We start from the raw sequence: 19,511 nt of genomic DNA, 5'->3' as shown, positions 1-19,511 counted from the left end.
ACCATCTCATCCTCTGTCATCCCCTTCTCCTCCTGCCCTCAATCTTTCCCAGCATCAGGGTCTTTTCAAATGAGTCAGCTCTTTGCATCAGGTGGCCAAAGTATTGGAGTTTCAGCTTCAACATCAGTCCTTCCAAAGGACACCCAGGACTGATCTCCTTTAGGATGGACTGGTTGGATCTCCTTGTAGTCCAAGAGACTCTCAAGGGTCTTCTCCAACACCACAGTTCAAAAGCATTAATTCTTCGGCGCTCAGCTTTCTTTATAGTCCAACTCTCACATCCATACGTGACTACTGGAAAAACCATAGCCTTGACTAGACGGACCTTTGTTGGCAAAGTAATGTCTCTGCTTTTTAATAAGCTGTCCAGGTTGGTTATAACTTTCCTTCTAAGGAGCAAGCATCTTTTAATTTCATGGCTGCAATCACCATCTGCAGTGATTTTGGAGCTCAAAAAAATAAACTTTGTCACTGTTTCCACTGTTTCCCCATCTGTTTGCCATGAACTGATGGGACCATGATGCCATGATCTTAGTTTTCTGAATGTTGAGCTTTAAGCCAAATTTTTCACTTTCCTCTTTCATGTTCATCAGGAGGCTCTTTAGTTCTTCTTCACTTTCTGCCATAAGGGTGGTATCATCTGCATATCTGGGTTATTGATATTTCTCCTGGCAATCTTGATTCCAGCTTGTGCTTCATCCAGCTCAGCGTTTCTCATGATGTGGTCTGCATATAAGTTAAATAAGCAGGGTGACAATATACAGCCTTGAAGTACTCCTTTCCCTATTTGGAACCAGTCTGTTGTTTCATGTCCAGTTCTAACTGTTGCTTCCTGACCTGCATACAGATTTCTCAAGAGGCAGGTCAGGTGATCTGGTATTCCCATCTCTTTCCACCTTTAAGATCCAATAAAAATATGAAGCTTCTCTGGTGGCTCAACCAAGTAAAGAATCCACCTGCGATGCAGGAGACTGCTTGCAATATAGGAGACCCAAGTTCAATCCCTGGGTCAGGAAGATCCCCTGGAATAGGAAATGGCAACCCACTCAAATATTCTTGCCTGGAAAATCAAATGGGCAGACGAGCCTGGTGGGGTATAGTCCATGAGGTCGTAAGAGTTGGACACAATTTAGCCACCACAACAAAGTACATGCAACCATAAGTTAGTTTGCAAGGACAACTCATTTCCCCTCCTGGAATTACAGTAATGTGAGAACAACCTCACTTCAGCTGCTGAGTGAGAGCTAGAAAGAAAACCCAACCATCTGCCCTCACCCCACTTCTCTTCAGTTCAGTTCAGTTGCTCAGTCGTGTCTGATTCTCTGCGACCCCATTGACTGCAGCACTCCAGTCTTCCCTGTCCATCACCAATTCCTGGAGCTTGCTCAGACTCATGTCCATCGAGTCAGTGATGCTATCCAACCATTTCTCTTAGACAACTCATAATAGCTGAGGTACTCTGAGCAGCCCTGTACTGCGGCATTTTGCTCAGTGGCTTGGGAACATCATTTACCTCAGTCACACCACACAAGGAGGAAGGGAGGCACTCATTCTGCAGATGAAGACACAGAGAATCAATCACAAAGCCACAGCAGGGAGGGGTGAGTCCAAGACTCCAGAAGGGATCAAATACAAAGCTGAGCTTTTCCTGACAGTAAGTCACCTTCTCATTCAGTGGCTTAGGATGTGGGTCTTACTCTCAAGGTCTACCCAGGAATGTTGGTGGCCAGGACTTCATAGAGTGAGGACATTCACAAGTTTTGATAGTGTAAACTACAAATTGGCACTTAACAAGAACATTGCCAACGACTGAACAACAAAGGCATTTGCCATCTGCCTCTACAGAGATTCACTGAACCCTGGTGGCTCAGAGGGTAAAGCTCCTGCCTGAAATGCAGGAGATCCGGGTTCAATCCCTGGGTCAGGAAGATCCTCTGGAGAAGGAAGTGGCAGCTCACTCCAGTACTCCTGCCTGGAAAATCCCATGGATGGAGGAGCCTGGTAGGCTACAGTCCATGGGGTCTCAAAGAGTCAGAAATGACTGAGCAACTTCATTTTCACTTCACTTTCTACGGAGATTAAGCCCTATGCTACTATAGCTGTTGACCTTCAACAACCCCTGAGGGAGTTCAGGGTGGAGTGAGGCACTCTGTGCTCCAGGGAATCTGGTGGGACAGGTCTTTAGATAGTTGGATGTTTTTAGGTCTTTAGATAGTTGAATGTTTTAGTGCTGCACTCAAGATGCCAGCAAATTTGGAAAACTCAGCAGTGGCCACAGGATTGGAAAAGGTCAGTTTTCATTCCAATCCCAAAGAAAGGCAATGCCAAAGAATGCTCAAACTACCACACAATTGCACTCATCTCACATGCTAGTAAAGTAATGTTCAAAATTTTCCAAGCCAGGCTTCAGCAATACATGAACTGTGAACTTCCAGATGTTCAAGCTGGATTTGGAAAAAGCAGAGGAACCAGAGATCAAATTGCCAACATCCGCTGGATCATGGAAAAAGCAAGAGAGTTCCAGAAAAACATCTATATCTGCTTTAGTGACTATGCCAAAGCCTTTGGACTGTGTGGATCACAATAAATTGTGGAAAATTCTTCAAGAGATGGGAATACCATACCACCTGACCTGCCTCTTGAGAAATCTATATGCAGGTCAGGAAGCAACATTTAGAACCAGACATGGAACAACAGACTGGTTCCAAATAGGGAAAGGAGTACTTCAAGGCTGTATATTGTCACCCTGCTTATTTAACTTATATGCAGAGTACATCATGAGAAACGCTGGGCTGGAAGAAGCACAAGCTGGAATCAAGAGTGCCGGGAGAAATATCAATAACCTCAGATATGCAGATGACACCACCCTTATGGCAGAAAGTGAAGAAGAACTAAAGAGCCTCTTGATGAACATGAAAGAGGAGAGTGAAAAAGTTGGCGTAAAGCTCAACATTCAGAAAACTAAGGTCATGGCATCTGGTCCCATCAGTTCATGGCAAATAGATGGAGAAACAGTGGAAACAGTGACAGACTTTATTTTGGGGGGCTCCAAAATCACTGCAGATAGTGACTGCAGCCATGAAATTAAAAGACGCTTGCTTCTTGGAAGAAAAGTTATGACCAATCTAGACAGCTTATTAAAACGCAGAGACATTATTTTGCCAACAAAGTTCAGTCTAGTCAAAGCTATGGCTTTTCCAGTAGCTTGTATGGAAAATCATGTATGGATGTGACATTTGGACTATAAAGAAAGCTGAGCACCGAAGAATTGATGCTTTTGAACTGTGGTGTTAGAAAAGACTCTTGAGAGTCCCTGGACTGCAAGGAGTTCCAACCAGTCCATCCTAAAGGAAATCAGTCCTGAAAATTCATTGGAAGGACTGATGCTGAAGCTGAAACTCCAATACTTTGGCCACCTGTTGGGAAGAACTGACTCATTGGAAAAGACCCTGGTGCTGGGAAAGATTGAGGGCAGGAGGAGAAGGGGATGACAGAGGATGAGATGGTTGGATGGCATCACCGACTCAATGGATACGAGTTTGAGTAAACTCCAGGAGTGGTGATGGATAGGGAGGCCTGGTGTGCTGCAGTCCATGGGGTTACAAAGATATTGACACAACTGAGTGACTGAACTGAACTGATGTTTTTAGGAACAGATTTTATGATCTCAATCCTTGCATCTCCTCATATCTAGAGAAGCACTAAATCCTTCATGGTGACCTCAGATTCTCATGACTAACAGAAACCTTTTGTAAAATGAGTGCTTCATGGCATTGAAGTCCCCCTTCATCAAAACCTTATATATTGACTTTTCCCCACTGCCACTTTGGAGCAGTCTTTCAGAGCCAACTGAGATGCTGCCTCCTGGGCTGCAGTCTTCATTTTGCCCCAAATAAAACTTAACTCACAACTCTCAAATTGTACATTTTTTTTTAGTTGACAATAGGTCTGGATATCTTACTTTTAGATAAATTCTTGCCTCTGATTCGACCAAGCCCTCGTTTCTTGTCAAGTGACATGTAGTCATTAATTCTAATGCTTCCTTTTAAAATGACAGAATAGGGATTTCCCTGGTACAGGAACCCGCCTGTGAATGCAGGGGACACAGGTTCGAGCCTTGGTCCAGGAAGGTGGAGCAACTGAGCCCACGTACCACAACTACCGAAGCCTGCAGGCCCTAGAGTCCACACTGTACAAGTGAAGTCCCCACAATGAGAAGCCCACGCACCACGGCTGGAGAGCAGCTCCCGCTCACTGCAACCAGAGAAGGCCCACACAGGAAGCAACAGAAACCCAGCATGGCCAAAAATTAATTAAAATACGGCTGTGTAGATGCTTCATTTTTAAATAAGAACTTAAATAATCATAATTCTCAACTAACTAAAAGATGTTTGTTTTGTTTCATTTTCTGTTTCTCTTTCTGAGAAGATGACAGAATATAGAGAAATAAACTTAGACACTTAATTTCTTTAAATAAAATTCCACGAGAGTTCCTGGGTTAGCAGAGATTCAGACTAACTCTCCTTGTCCTGGAAATTTGTAGCTACTGGGCTCCTGATCCCACTGCAGACAATTTTAATGTTAGTTCCTCCTGAGCTCAAAAATTTAGCTCCATGAGGGTCTGAATCTGTCTGCTTTATTCACTACTGGACCGCCAGCTCTTAGAACAGTGCCTAGCACAGACATTCAGTAAATAGTTCCTGAATGATTGAACAAGCTGGGGACTACCTCAGAAATTATTCTGTGTATAGTAGCATTGAAGCAACCACCAACCAGCTGGGACAGGTTTGAAAGATTAAAACATTTGGCTATCCCTGTCTGTCCATTTATATCTACAGCCTCTCCATGGTGTGACTTAAAGTTCAAAATGATGGCTGCAAGGATCAGCAAGATTCTTAGTCATTCTATCCAACAAGCATTTAATAGTGTAGTATATTAATTAATTAGTGTAGAGTTCAGTTACAGTCACACAATACACAGCAGCGGTTCTCAAAGGGGACGGTGCCACCTCCTGGTGGACATTGTGGAAACCTCTGGGATGTTTTCTCGGTTGTCACCAGGATTGGATTGGACAGCCAGATGCAGCAGAATCCTGCAGTTTGTAGAAAAAGTCCCACACGACAAAGGGTCGCCTAGAGTACCATGAAACTTTCCACGTTCCCGCTAGACATTCAGTTCAGTTCAGTTCAGTTCAGTTCAGTCGCTCAGTCATGTCTGACTCTTTGCGACCCCATGAATCGCAGCACGCCAGGCCTCCCTGTCCATCACCAACTCCCGGAGTTCACTCAAACTCATGTCCATCGAGTCAGTGATGCCATCCAGCCATCTCATCCTCTGTCGTCCCCTTCTCCTCGCTAGACATTCACGTAGGTGAAAAGTCTGTCAATACTGATCTGAGCTAAAACCAAATGCCATTTTACATATGAACACAAAATATCTTATCTTTGAGTGGCTTTTGCATTTTTTCACTCTTCACTGAATTTTCCAAAATGCATCTGCTGAGAAAATTGATGGACATGTGTATTTCTTTTGTTCAGAACTTTATTAAAAGTTCTTTGCCATTTTGGAAACTTGCATCACCATCACTAAAGTTGTGCACGGTATTTGAGTTACCAATATAATAAAACCCAAATCAGCCTATGTTTTCAGCAGTCACATCCATGGTGACCATCCATATAAATGTCAGAATGTGTACTTCATTGTACCACTGATGTGGCCAAGCCCATGGATTCAAATGGAGAATTACATACTTAACAGGAACTTACTCAACTTCAATTTCTCCTGTATAATACAGTTTGGGCATGATTTTTTTTTAAACATATGAAGGTAAGCTATATTATCTATGAATCTCATTTCAGAATAGTGAAGTATTTGCTAGGAAGGGGACACTGGGTCTGAAAGGCCTGAACACTACTGTTCTCCTTGTTAAGAAAGTGGACAATTATGTTTCAGGAATATTTTTGAAGCTTGACTCACATATTCTTTTCCAGGCTCTTTGATACAGCGTGCCAGCATCTTTCTTGGGCCAAATGGGACATGTCTACTCAAGTAGATTCACAGTCTCATCTCAATCAGCTCATGTGGGAAAATAAGTAGGTGTTAACACACCCCTGCAAAGAGAAATCCACACAATTCCTGCACTGGAAACACCCAGTCTTCTCTGAGTTTCTAAGTTCACACGCCATGCACAAGCAGAGGTGAACTGTGCTCTTCTTCCCCACTGTTCCCCACCCCCGCTGCCCTGTGCTGCCCTCAGTGTGAAGATCACCCTGGTCTGGTACCTGCTGCCCAGTGGCCTCAAAATAAAAGGTCTGAATAAATAAATGACCCTCAAAGGTATTTGTACCAGAGGTAATGCAGCAAAAAGGAGGCGAAGCAGGGAGGTGATACAGAAGGGAGGCTGCCTGTATTTCTATCCAGATATGATGACTGCCCCCAATTTATTATAACCAGAAACATGGCTTTCCTGCATCAAATGTTGTTGGCACTTGGAAAATTTTATGCAATTCTTACCTTGCCTCTTTCTTTGCAGAAAAGAGAAGCGTTCTTAACCTGTGTCTCCTTCAGCTTCCCTCCTCCCTCCAGATGTCTCTGCTGCCATGTCACCCCTACCCCCATCCAGCTGCTCCTTCCTTCCTTTCCCCAAAAGGAAAGGGGTCCCCCTCCTTTCCAAGAAACACTATCAGCTGGTACTTTCTCTCCCTTTCCCTTCTATCTTATGCAGGATCTTGAAGTACCTTCGTTTTTATAATTTAGCCTTTTGTTCTCCCAACCAAAATGCCTGCATCAACCCTGTCTGCTCACATCGCACGAGGCACCACGTTCACCATGTTTGATGCTTCTGAACTGGGGTGTTGGAGAGGATTCTTGAAAGTCCCTTGGGCTGCAAGGAGATCAAACCAGTCAATCCTGAAGGAAATCTGTCCTGAATATTCATTGGAAGGACTGATGCTAAAGCTGAAGCTCCAATACTCTGACCACCTGATGCGAAGAACTGACTCATTGAAGAAGACCCTGATGCTGGAAAGACTGGGGGCAGGAGGAGACGGGGATGACAGAGGATGAGATGGTTGGATGGCATCACCGACTCGATGGACAGGAGTTTGAGCAAGCTCTAGGAGTTGGTGATGGACAGGGAAGCCTGGCGTGCTGCAGTCCATGGGGTTGCAAAGAGTCGGACATAACTGAGCGACTGAACAACAAGCATGTTCATTGCTGTGTGCATGTGTGTGTGTGTGTGTGTGTGTGTGTGTGTGAAACCTTCACTTATTATTTCATTTGATTCTCCCATCACCCTCTAAGCTAATATTATTCTTGCCTTACAGTAAGGAATCCAGGACTCAGAATCTTTCCCAAGTGTCACAGTTAGTCAGCTAGTGAGTAAGCCGGTCAGGGTTGCCCCCAGAAAACCCTCCACTCTCTGTCTCTCTGTCTCATTAATCCCTCGTGGTCTGACTTCTCTGCATCATCACCAGAAAGTTGCCTTTTTTAAGGCTGCTGCTGCCGCTGCTAAGTTGCTTCAGTCGTGTCCAACTCTGTGCGACCCCATAGACGGCAGCCCACCAGGCTCCCCCGTCCCTGGGATTCTCCAGGCAAGAACACTGGAGTGGGTTGCCATTTCCTTCATAACCTCCTAATGCCCAAATCAATCCTGGCACATCTTATTTATAATAGAAAGTCTTAATTACTTTTTTCACACTATTTTGCTTTAATTCACTATTTAACTCTACCAGTGGTTCTCAATCCTGGCTACATCTGGACCATGTACAGAGACTTCTTTAATTTCCACATTCATTTTGTAATAGGTAATATGTAACCGTGGTCCACCATGCTACAGTGGAGAGCCTTCCTCCTGTCTCTCACAGTCACCCAGGACCTGACCCCAAAGGTAACCCACAGCACCAGTTTTCTATGTAACCATGAGCTACAGACTGTTCTCCAGGAAACTCAGATTGAATGGGTCAGTATTTGGGAAAGCAAAGGTAAGTCTTATGCACTGGCAAGTTGAAGATTCTTTCTAAAACTTCTGAACATTTTTGAGTCACTGGGATCACAAAGCTCATGTCTTCTGCCATTTGGAAAGTTGAACTTAACCGTATCTCCCCACGGCTAGAAACCCTTCAATGGCTCCCCAGCCAAACTTGCCATAGAATTGAATGAATGATCTGTGGGGGGGAAAAAAAGAAAAAAAAAAAAGGTTCCATGCTCAAATCCATTTGAAAAATGCTCTGTGACTATGTCCAACATCAGGAAATGCAAAAACCACCCAGCACATTGCCCTAATTAGCTTTGTGAAAACATAATAATGATTGTGAAGCCCTCAGCCCAGTGTCTGCCTAATAGCATGGGCTGAAAGAATGTTAATTCTTGTCCTTATTAACCTTTTAGCTTATATCCTATAACATGAACTCCTTTCTGGGATGTGGCTCACTTGTACAGACTTAAATCATTTGTAGGGCTTTCCTCCTGTCTCAGTGGTCAAGAATCCACCTGTCAATGCAGAAGACACAGGTTCAATCCCTGATCCAGGAAGATCCCATATGCCATGGAACAACTAAGCCTGTGCACCACAATTATTGCGCCTGTGCACTAGCGCCCAGAAGCTGCAACGACTGAGCTCACACACCACAGCTACTGCAGCCCACATGTCTGGAGCCTGTGCTCTGCAACAAGAGGAGCCACAACAATGAGAAGCCCGTTCGCCACAACTAGAGAGTGGCCCCTACTCACTGCAACTAGAGAAAAGCCTGCACAGCAACAAAGACCCAGCACAGTTGAAAATAAATAAATTAAAAAGGAAAAGAAATCATTTGCAGCCATTTGCTCAATTCCTGTCTTCCCTGTTGGCCTACAAGCCCCAAGCATGGGACAATATGTGTTGTTCCCTTCTTTCCCCGCAGCTGTCACAAGATGGTGCACAGCACTTGAGAAAAACAGGTACCAACTGAACAGTGTTAATGCTGTCCTTTAAAATCAGTGTTCCTCAAATTAATCAGGAAACCCTTTTACCATGCAAGAACAATTATCATCACACAGAACAAGTATTCCCTCAAATATGTTTTGAAAAACGCTGGTCTACGGGTTACAGCCATCCAGAGACGGCTCTGGTCTGGTCTCATGCCACTCCCGGTCCACGCTTTCCTGTCTTTTGTTCTTGCTGTTCCCTCCCTGTTCCCCATCCTTTACCTGACCTGTTTGTATTCATCCTCCAAGACTTCACAAGACTGAAAGCATCTGCCCTCGTGTCTTGCATCGCCCTTTATACTATCAGCTCGTCAAAGACAAGGGCACATCATACTCATCCCGTCCTCAGCTCCTGGCACAATGCCTGCAATGTGCTACACGGCTTAGAAACGCTTGGTGAATAAAGAACTGATTTTCTTTCACAATGAAAATTTTCATCTTAGGGATGACATATGTACAATTACAAAATGAATTTGCTTTTGAGTTTAAATCTGTGATAACACAGTGGGCCAAGGGATGTACAAAATAAACTCATCAATGAGTTGAAAGTGGAAAGAAGGAGCCTCAGCTAAATCTCATGCTGTACGTCATTAATCTATCACGGCCAGGATGACATAGGCGCCCTCTCCAGTACAGACACTTTTTTGATTAATGCTGCTGGACTCACAAGAGCTACTGACCATAACTCAGGTTAGATGAAAATAGAGTTGGTCAAGAACTGAGAATGTCACAACTGGGACACAACTCTGAAATTCTATCCTAGGCTAATGAATAAGAGCATGTGATTGGAGGATGGTCCCAGGACTTAATTTGACACAATAATGATGAAATGAGCTCTTTTGCAGAGACTGGCCAAAGTTTCAAAGGCTTCTTCAGTGACATCGTTTTGGGATAAACAGCCCTGTATTAGTTGATTTTATTATTGCATCACTAATCCTGGCTTATCTCTTGCATACCAGATTTGTACATCAGTTTATTAACACACTCACCAACTCGTATAATCCCACACAGAATTCTTGCTGGCCAAGAGCTCACAGTCTAATTGGGAAGTAAGATAGGTCAGCGAACAAGTATATGATGCTGTGGAACATGTGCATTATTAAAGGTTGGGAAGAGGTGTTCTGAGAGCAAGGGAGAAGGGGTACAGCTCTGGGGGTCAGGGCAAGGTAAGGTTTTTGAGAGGGCAATTCCAAGCTGAATCTAGGAGTTTGCTTGACAGATCAGGCAGACGGTTCCAGCAAAGGGAGTTGGATGGCTCCAAATGACAGCCTCCAATTCAGCCTGCACAAAAATCCATTGCATCTTCTCCCCCTGGCATAGACCAGGCATAATGGGGGCTCAGCAATCAAAAATCATTCATAAGTAGCTCAGTGAGCACCTGCTGTGTTGAAGGACCTGTCCCATAGAGGACCTTCCAATAAAACAGTGGGCTTAAGAGGGGAGGTCCCTGCCTTCCAGGAGCTTTCATTCTAATGAGGGAATGGATAAGGAGCAATGACCCAAATAAAAGAATTCCAAATCTATAGTGTGACGAGGAACAAGAAATGGGGTGAGAATATAGACAGACACGGGAAGGTCAGGCAACACTGAACAGAAATGTGACATTTAAGCTCAATCTGAATGGCAGGGAAACGCTGACCAGGCTAGGGGGCAGAGGGCTGCCAGAGATGGGCAGGGCAAAGGCTGAGGTGGGAAGAGTCTGATCAGCAAAGAAAACAAGAATCAACCCAATAACTATGGCAGGGACACCAATGGGGGGAAGTGCCATCTAAGACTCTAGGAAGAGGTAAGCCCCCCGGCAGGTAAATAGTCAGGCAGAGGAATGCCCTGGACATTCAGGCTGTGGCCGATATTTAGGAGCCAGCTGACAGATCATCACTGAGGGCTCTTTGTCCATGTGAGGTATGGCCCTAATCGACACGCCAGCAAGTCAGACAGAAAGAGACTGCAAGAGTTGAGTTGGACACCAATGCCACTGGGCAGGTCCTCAAGCAGCCCTAGAGTGCTAAGGCTAAGGAGGGGAAACTGAGGCAGCTTATTATATGCTAGAACTCAGGCCAACCATGCATCAGGATTCACTCTCAGGATCCCTAAGACCTCGGTCCAAATTGGCAGCAAAGGAGCCTGAATCCTGAAGAACTCTGAGAAGGCATAAATGCCAGACCTCTAGACCACCATAAAAGGTAGATCCAGCCAGACCACTGGATCCAAGGCCAGTGGGAGCCCCACCAGACAGGGGAGGCCACAGGGAAAAGAGAGGTGGTCATTACTTGGGTGTTATCAGGAATGGCTCAAGGACTGAAGTGGGAAGGTTGGGGGTACCTGAGGAGCTGGGAATCACCCCGGCCAATGAGCTCTACAGAGATTAATGGCACAGCATGGACCCCACCCATCACTGGAGCTGGAGGCTGAGTCACTGCCTCTCCTCACCTGCACCCAACGTCAGTGAGCCACTGCAGTCTGTTCCTGACAACTCACCTGAACTCTCTCTTGAATCTGTGCCCTGCTCCTATTCACATTGGAATTCTTTCACTCAGCCATCTTTCTCTCTGCAAGGCAAAGTGAAAAATGTCAGCCCTGGTTACTAACAGTATTGTGTGGGGTGACAGGATTCCAGTTGAGCTATTTCAAATCCTAAAAGATTATGCTGTGAAAGTGCTGCACTCAATTTGTCAGTAAATTTGGAAAACTCAGAAGTGGCCACAGGACTGGAAAAGGTCAGTTTTCATTCCAACCCCAAAGAAAGGCAATGCCAAAGAATGCTCAAACTACCACACAATTGCACTCATCTCACACGCTAGTAAAGTAATGCTCAAAATTCTCCAAGCCAGGCTTCAGCACTACATGAACCGTGAACTTCCAGACGTTAAAGCTGGATTTAGAAAAGGCAGAGGAACCAGAGATCAAATTGCCAACATCCACTGGATCATCAAAAAAGAAAGAGAGTTCCAGAAAAACAACTACTTCTGCTTTGTTGACTATGCCAAAGCCTTTGACTATGTGGATCACAACAAACTGTGGAAAATTCTGAAAGAGATGGGAATACCAGACCACCTGACCTGCCTCTTGAGAAATCTGTATGCAGGTCAGGAAGCAACAGTTAGAACTGGACATGGAGCAACAGACTGGTTCCAAATAGGAAAAGGAGTACGTCAAGGCTGTATATTGTCACTCTGTTTATTTAACTTCTATGCAGAGTACATCATGAGAAACGCTGGGCTGGAGGAAGCACAAGCTGGAATCAAGATTGCCAGGAGAAATATCAATAACCTCAGATATGCAGATGACACCACCCTTAAGGCAGAAAGTGAAGAAGAACTAAAGAGCCTCTTGAAGAAAGTGAAAGAGGAGAGTGAAAAAGTTGGCTTAAAGCTCAACATTCAGAAAACTAAGATCATAGCATCTGGTCACATCACTTCATGGCAAATGGGGAAACAGTGGAAACAGTGGCTGACTTTATTTTGGGGGGCTCCAAAATCACTGCAGGTGGTGACTACAGCTATGAAATTAAAAGATGGTTAATCCTTGGAAGAAAAGCTATGACCAACCTGCTGCTGCTACTGCTAAGTCGCTTCAGTTGTGTCCAACTCTGTGCGACCCCATAGATGGCAGCCCACCAGGCTCCCCCATCCCTGGGATTCTCCAGGCAAGAACACTGGAATGGGTTGCCATTTCCTTCTCCTAGACAGCATATTAAAAATCAGAGACATTACTTTGCCAACAAAGGTCCATCTAGTCAAGGCTATGGTTTTTCCAGTAGTCATGTATGGATGTGAGACTTGGACTATAAAGAAAGCTGAGCACTGAATAATTGATGCTTTTGAACTGTGGTGTTGGAGAAGACTCTTGAGAGTCCCTTGGACTGTAAGGAGATCCAACCAGTCCATCCTAAAGGAAATCAGTCCTGAGTGTTCATTGAAAGGACTGATGCTGAAGCTGAAACTCCAATACTTTGGTCACCTGATGTGAAGAGCTGACTCATTGGAAAAGACCCTGATGCTGGGAAAGATTGAGGGCAGGAGGAGAAGGGGACGACAGAGGATGAGATGGTTGGATGGCATCACCAACTCAGTGGACATGAGTTTGGGTGAACTCTGGGAGTTGGTGATGGACAGGGAGGCCTGGCATGCTGCGGTTCATGGGGTCGCAAGGAGTCAGACACGACTGAGCGACTGAACTGAACTGAACTGAACTTTGTGAGGCTAATTAACTTTTCTGTCCCTTAGATTTCTCACCCACAGAATGGAATAGTTACACAATCCTTGGGGTTTTTGTCACATACTGATGTGAGAGCTGGACCACAAAAAAGGCTGAGCACAGAAAAATTGATGCTTTCAAACTGTGGTTCTGGAGAAGACTCTTGAAAATCCCTTGGACAGCAAGGAATCAAACCAGTCAATCCTAAAGGAAATCAACCCTGAATATTCATTGGAAGGACTGATGCTGAAGCTGAAACTCCAATACTTTGGCCACCTGATGCAAATAACTAACTCATTGGAAAAGACCCTGATGCTGGGAAAGACTGAAGGCAGGAGGAGAAGGGGATGACAGAGGATGAGACGGTTGGATGGCATCACCGACCCAATAGATATGAGTAAATTCCAGGAGATAGTGAAAAACAGGAAAGCTTGGTATGCTGCAGTCCATGAGGTTGCAAAGTCGGACACAACTGAGTGACTGAACAACAAATGGGGCTTTATAAGGACTGGAGGAAGAACCCTGTAAAAGTAAACATATTCTATAAATAAAAGGATTTATAAACTTATGTTTCCTTAGGTTTCAATATCAGTTCAGTTCAGTTCAGTCGCTCAGTTGTGTCTGACTCTTTATGATCCCATGAACTGCAACATGCCAGGCCTCCCTGTGCATCACCAACATCCTGGAGTCCACCCAAACCCATGTCCATTGAGTCGGTGATGCCATCCAACCATCTCATCCCCTGTCGTCCCCTTGTCCTCCTGCACTCAATCCTTCCCAACATCAGGGTCTTTTCAAATGAGTCAGTTCTTTGCATCAGGTGGTCAAAGTACTGGAGTTTCAGCTTCAACATCAGTCCTTCTAATGAACACCCAGGACTGACCTCCTTTAGGATGGACTAGTTGGATCTCCTTGCAGTCCAAGGGACTCGCAAGAGTCTTCTCCAACACCACAGCTCAAAAGCATCAATTCTTTGGCGCTCAACTTTCTTTATAGTCCAACTCTCACATCCATACATGACCACAGAAAAAACCATAGCCTTGACTAGATGGACCTTTGTTGACAAAGTAATGTTTCTGCTTTTTAATATGCTGTCTAGGTTGGTCATAGCTTTCCTTCCAAGAAGTAAGCATCTTTTAATTCATGGCTGCAATCACCATCTGCAGTGATTTTGGAGCCCAGAAAAATAAAGTCAGCCACTGTTTCCACCGTTTCCCCATCTATCTGTCATGAAGTGATGGAACCGGATGCCCTGATCTTAGTTTTCTGAATGTTGAGCCTTAAGCCAACTTTTTCACTCTCCTCTTTCACTTTCATCAAGAGGCTCTTTAGTTCTTCTTCACTTTCTACCATAAGGGTAGTGTCATCTGCATATCTGAGGTTATTGATATTTCTCCTGGCAATCTTGATTCCAGCTTGTGCTTAAAGGGTAATAATGTCTGATCTTTGACGAATGAATTGCAATGAAATTAATGTAGCTTAAAGCATAACAGAATGAAATTTTATGACCAATATATAAACTTTGTTTCTTCATTCTAGAATTCAAAAGTTATTGCTCCATCCCCTAGCATCAGTATAGTGTTACATTAAAAACATCCAACCTTCAACAGTTAAACAGTAAGTATAAGCTTTATTGACGTGTCGTCACAGTTTTTATTTAACTAGCCGACTCCTGCTCTCCCTCTCCGGTGCCCCGATTACCTTAGGGCACAGCCCCTCTTTGCTCTCAGTTCTTATCCTGTCTGTCTCCAGAGGTGACACATGTGACTCAGGCCTGGCCAGTCAGAGCAGTCCATCTCCTTGGTCAGCTGTGTGACTCAGGGTTGGCCAAGTGACTGAACTTCAGCCAATCAGACGTGAAGCAACTTTTTCTGGAGTTAGTACCTGTCATTTCCACCACAAGGAAGCTTAGCTCCATGGTCCAGTTCACATGTACCATTTCCTTAGGTCACAAGGACTAGTTTAAAGATGAACTCGTGGCCCAGGCAGAGCAAATGAGCACCTTCTCTGAGGGCAATGTCAGAGCAATGGAAGAGAAAGCCTCTATTTTCACTCAGGGTTGCCAAGCTGGAGAGTATGTACCCAGAGCTGCTGTCACCAGTCTTACCTATCAGACAAAGGGAACCTGCCTATAGAACAGAAAGGACAGGCAAAGACATGGAGAGGGAAAAGTGCCCTGGATGATAATGTTTGAACCCCACAGATCCAGTTGTGCCTGAAACTAATCCACTCCTGGCTGCACTTCCCTGTTATATCAGTCAATAAATTCACTTTTTTGCTCAAGGTGGATGGAGGTGAGTGTCTGTCATTTGTCTCTGAAAACAGAGTCAATTTCTAAGCAATTCAGTAAAAGGAAACAGTTTCACCAGCATATTAAAGTATTCCTATTCTCTGCTTTCCTGGACAGAAAACCTGACCCAGACATGGAAAGATAAGAAAGAGAGCAGTACACATCAATTCACCCACTTTAGATGCCTAAGGATCTATGAAGGAACAAATAGACTAGAAAATCAAATTTTTTCTTTGTGTCAAGTATTAATCATAAATTGAAGCCAGTAACAATGTACTGATACTGGCAGAGTTAACTGATAAGACATCTGTCATTTTGGCAGCAAGGAAACCAGCCTCCCGTTTAAAAGGATGTGTTACACCAAAGCACATTATTTATTAGGCACTTGGCTTTGCAGCCACATGGGCAAAAGCGATGAGCAGCTCCATGGATCACCCCATCTGGTTCCTCCAAGCTGAAATATCTAGGCCACATTTCCCTGCCAACTTACGAAGAGAAAAGAAAGGAAGGAAGGAAGGAAGAAACCTGAAAAGGAAACCACACATCACAATCCTGGGCTGACTCCTGAGTACCAAAAGCAAAGATTTGCTTCCCCTTTTCCAAACTAGGTTTTGTAGCATGGCCTGCCGAGTCTTACAAGCTCTTTATTAATAAGCTATATCTATTTCCATTTGCTCCTCAGGAAGAGAATTATAGATACGTGATTTCACAAACCTTGTATGTGCCCTGCAAGGCTTCCACTGTCAGGGAGGTAGCTAAGAGGGTAGAGGGAGGGGTCACGTGTGAGACAGCAGCACAGACTGCCTGGGAAATGGGAGAGAAAACCGTATCCTCATGTCCCAACACTTGATACCACGTCTCTTTCCACTTTCCCCAGGAAATATTTTCTGTCCTCTGGGAAGCTGAGGATTTGTGGATCCTCTTGCCTCAATACAAATGCTGTTTTTATGGGAAATATTTTTTAAATACATTAATGGAGTTTCCTCTTTTGCATCTCCATGTGAGTGAGCTTCTCACTAGTCAGACAGACACACAACTCTCTGAGGTCCCTGGGCAGACAGAAGGGGATAGGATTTTCCTAGTAGGAATATCAATAGAAGAGACTCCATATTCAGTCTCTGACACCCAAATATGTGATTTGGGGTTATGTAACAAGAGCACAATAGATTTTGAAAGGCAGACTTTGTCAGAAAAAAAAGGAATTTCTACATGCCTTTATGTTCCTTTCTAACAATTGAGAAGCAGATCAGGTGAACTCAGGTCTGGGCAGCTCAGTTTCTCCAAAGCCATAAGGACGATATGTTTTCATCTCCCCTAGGACATGAGGCTGGCAGTGCACAAAGAAAGGACCCAGAGGAAGTGACCGTCCTGGCCACCCCAGGTCTGACACACAATGAGTGCCCATAACTGTTTATCCACTGAACTTGAGAGGCTTTCCCAGTCTGATACCATTAGCATTCTGGGCTAAATTTCTCCTCACTGAAGTATGAATTCAAGCAGTCAGAAAAATCCAAGACAGATAATCTACCCACAATCTCCCTCCCTAGATCCATATTCCAAATTAGAAAAATGGATTGAATTCATCCACACTTTGCTTACATATTGTGTATCTGTTTCAGGTTGATTTTGTTGCAGCTGTGACCCAAACTCAATGCTATTATATTCTGCAAATATAAACTCAGTTTCTTTTCCAGAGCCACGTCTGTGACACTGAAAATGAAGCCAGAAGGTCACTCAGTTGTTCCTCAGCCTTCAAAGTGTGTGCAGCACTGACCAAATGGACCTGCAGGCCCGGTCACCCCCAAAGGTGAGACCCCAGAGGCATTGAGTAGCCTGGACACGCCCAGATCCTCCTCCTGTGAGCGCACCTCATTAGAAGCTTTGCTGGATGCACAGGAAACATACAATAACATCAATCTTTTAAAACTGAAGGACTTTCCTGGATGGAGGGAGCAGGAATCCCATACTAATAGGAAAACTGTCTAGATGGAAAGATCCGCATATCAGGAAAAAGGGTCAAATCAACTTAAATGGTCAGGCCAGTCTCATTCATTCAAAAAATGCTTGTTGAGCACCTACCATGTACCAGATGCCAGGAGAAAAAAAACGCACAGGGGCCATTTATTAACCACCCACTCCACCCCATCCCCAAGCAGAGCTGCTACAGAGGGGTTACTCAGGCTGGGCAGAGTACACCTCCAGGCGGTGCCATTCAGGCCAGCTACCACATGGGCTTCCCAGGTGGTACAAGTGGTAAAGAACCTGCCAGCCAAGGCAGGCATCTTAAACGACCCAGGTTCAATCCCTGGATAAGGAAGATCTCGAGAAGGAAATGGCAACCCACTCCAGTATTCCTGCCTGGAGAATCCGATGGACAGAGGAGTCTGGCAGGCTATAGTCCATGGGGTCACACAGAGTTGGACATGACTGAAGTGACTTAGCACACACACACACACACACACACACACACACACACACCATGTGAATGGGGCCCCTGGGAGCTTAGCACTCTGCCAGAGGCCTTCATATTCCCAATGGCGACAGAGCTACCAAGGAATAACTACGTGTGACAGGTGTAGGAATAAAGGTAAGGGTGAGGAGTCGTGGGAACTTGGTCAAGAAATGAGGTGGCTCCATCCATCCTGCTTGATACCCCCAGCTTTCCCCAGGTTAAGGGAGCAGCAGGTCCAGGGTGTGACTGCCTCTGGCATTCTGCATGCCACATTCCTATGTATCTGGAAGCACTTTGGGAAAGCAATTAATGTGAGATCAAAGGAAGAATTTTTAGCTTCCAGATTTGCTCCCAAAGCACAGATCCTGTACAGTCAAGGTGTGGCGCTGACCTGAGATGCCCCACAGCCCATGGTACAGGGGACTCAAGCATCCCCAAAGGCTGATTATCCCTTTTGCCTTTTCTTCCTAGGAAAATGCAGCTGACTGGCTGGTGGAAAAAGTAAAACCAACAGGTGGTTACATTTTTAAAAATCCCTTTGGTGATTTCTCTCCATTTTCTAGAGAGGAAACAGTGCCAAGTTCATCAGAGCCTTTTAAGATATCTATTTTTGTGACTTCCCTGGTGGTCCAGTGGTTAAGACTCCACACTTCCATTACAGGAGGTACAGGTTTGATCCCTGGTGAGGGAACTAAGATCCCACATGCCAGTTAGGTTAAAAAAAAAAAATGCTACTTTTGCTGAGGGGACTGAGGACAACAAATGACTTCAGCTACCTTGGTTGACTCTTACAGACACACAGAAGAAACCCACTTGTACCACCCATGGGGACAATGTAACTGAAATTTCTACCCTCTGAGCTAAGACCATATTGAGAATTACAAGTCACAGATGAGAACATTTTCTTCCCTGACTTATAATTCTTTGCTTTAAGCATCAAGGTAAATCAAATACACACATAACCCTAACAGAAATCAGGCAAGAGATGAAGAGCTGCTACACAAAAGACCAGTCTTCTGTGTTTATACAATAATTCATTCAGTCCCTCAGTCATGTCTGACCTTTTGCAACCCCATGGACTGCAGCATGCCAGGCTTCTATGTCCATCATCAACTCCAGGAACTTGCTCAAACTCATATCCATCGAGTCGGTGATGCCATCCAATCATCTCATCCTCTGTCGTCCACTTCTCCTCCTGCCTTCAATCTTTCCTAGCACCAGGGTCTTTTCCAGTGAGTCAGTTCTTTGTATCAGGTAGGAAAAGTATTGGAGTTTCATGAACACGCAGGACTGATCTCTTTTAGGATGGACTGGTTGGATCTCCTTGCAGTCCAAGGGACTCTCAAAAGTCTTCTCCAATACCACAGTTCAAAAGCATCAATTCTTTGGCTCTCAGCTTTCTTTATAGTCCAACTCTCACATCCATACATGACTACAGGAAAAACCATAGCTTTGACTAGATGGACCTTTGTTGGCAAAGTAATGTATCTGCTTTTTAATATGCTGTCTAGGTTGGTCACAGCTTTTCTTACAAGGAGCAAGCGTCTTTTAATTTCATGGCTACAGTCACAACCTGCAGTGATTTTGGAGCCCAAGAAAATAAAGCTT

This window comes from Bos indicus x Bos taurus, chromosome 1 (assembly GCF_003369695.1).
Source record: "Bos indicus x Bos taurus breed Angus x Brahman F1 hybrid chromosome 1, Bos_hybrid_MaternalHap_v2.0, whole genome shotgun sequence".
In the NCBI taxonomy this organism is placed as follows: domain Eukaryota; kingdom Metazoa; phylum Chordata; class Mammalia; order Artiodactyla; family Bovidae; genus Bos; species Bos indicus x Bos taurus.
The sequence above is the reverse complement of the archived record's forward strand: the minus strand, read 5'-3'. Positions refer to the sequence as shown.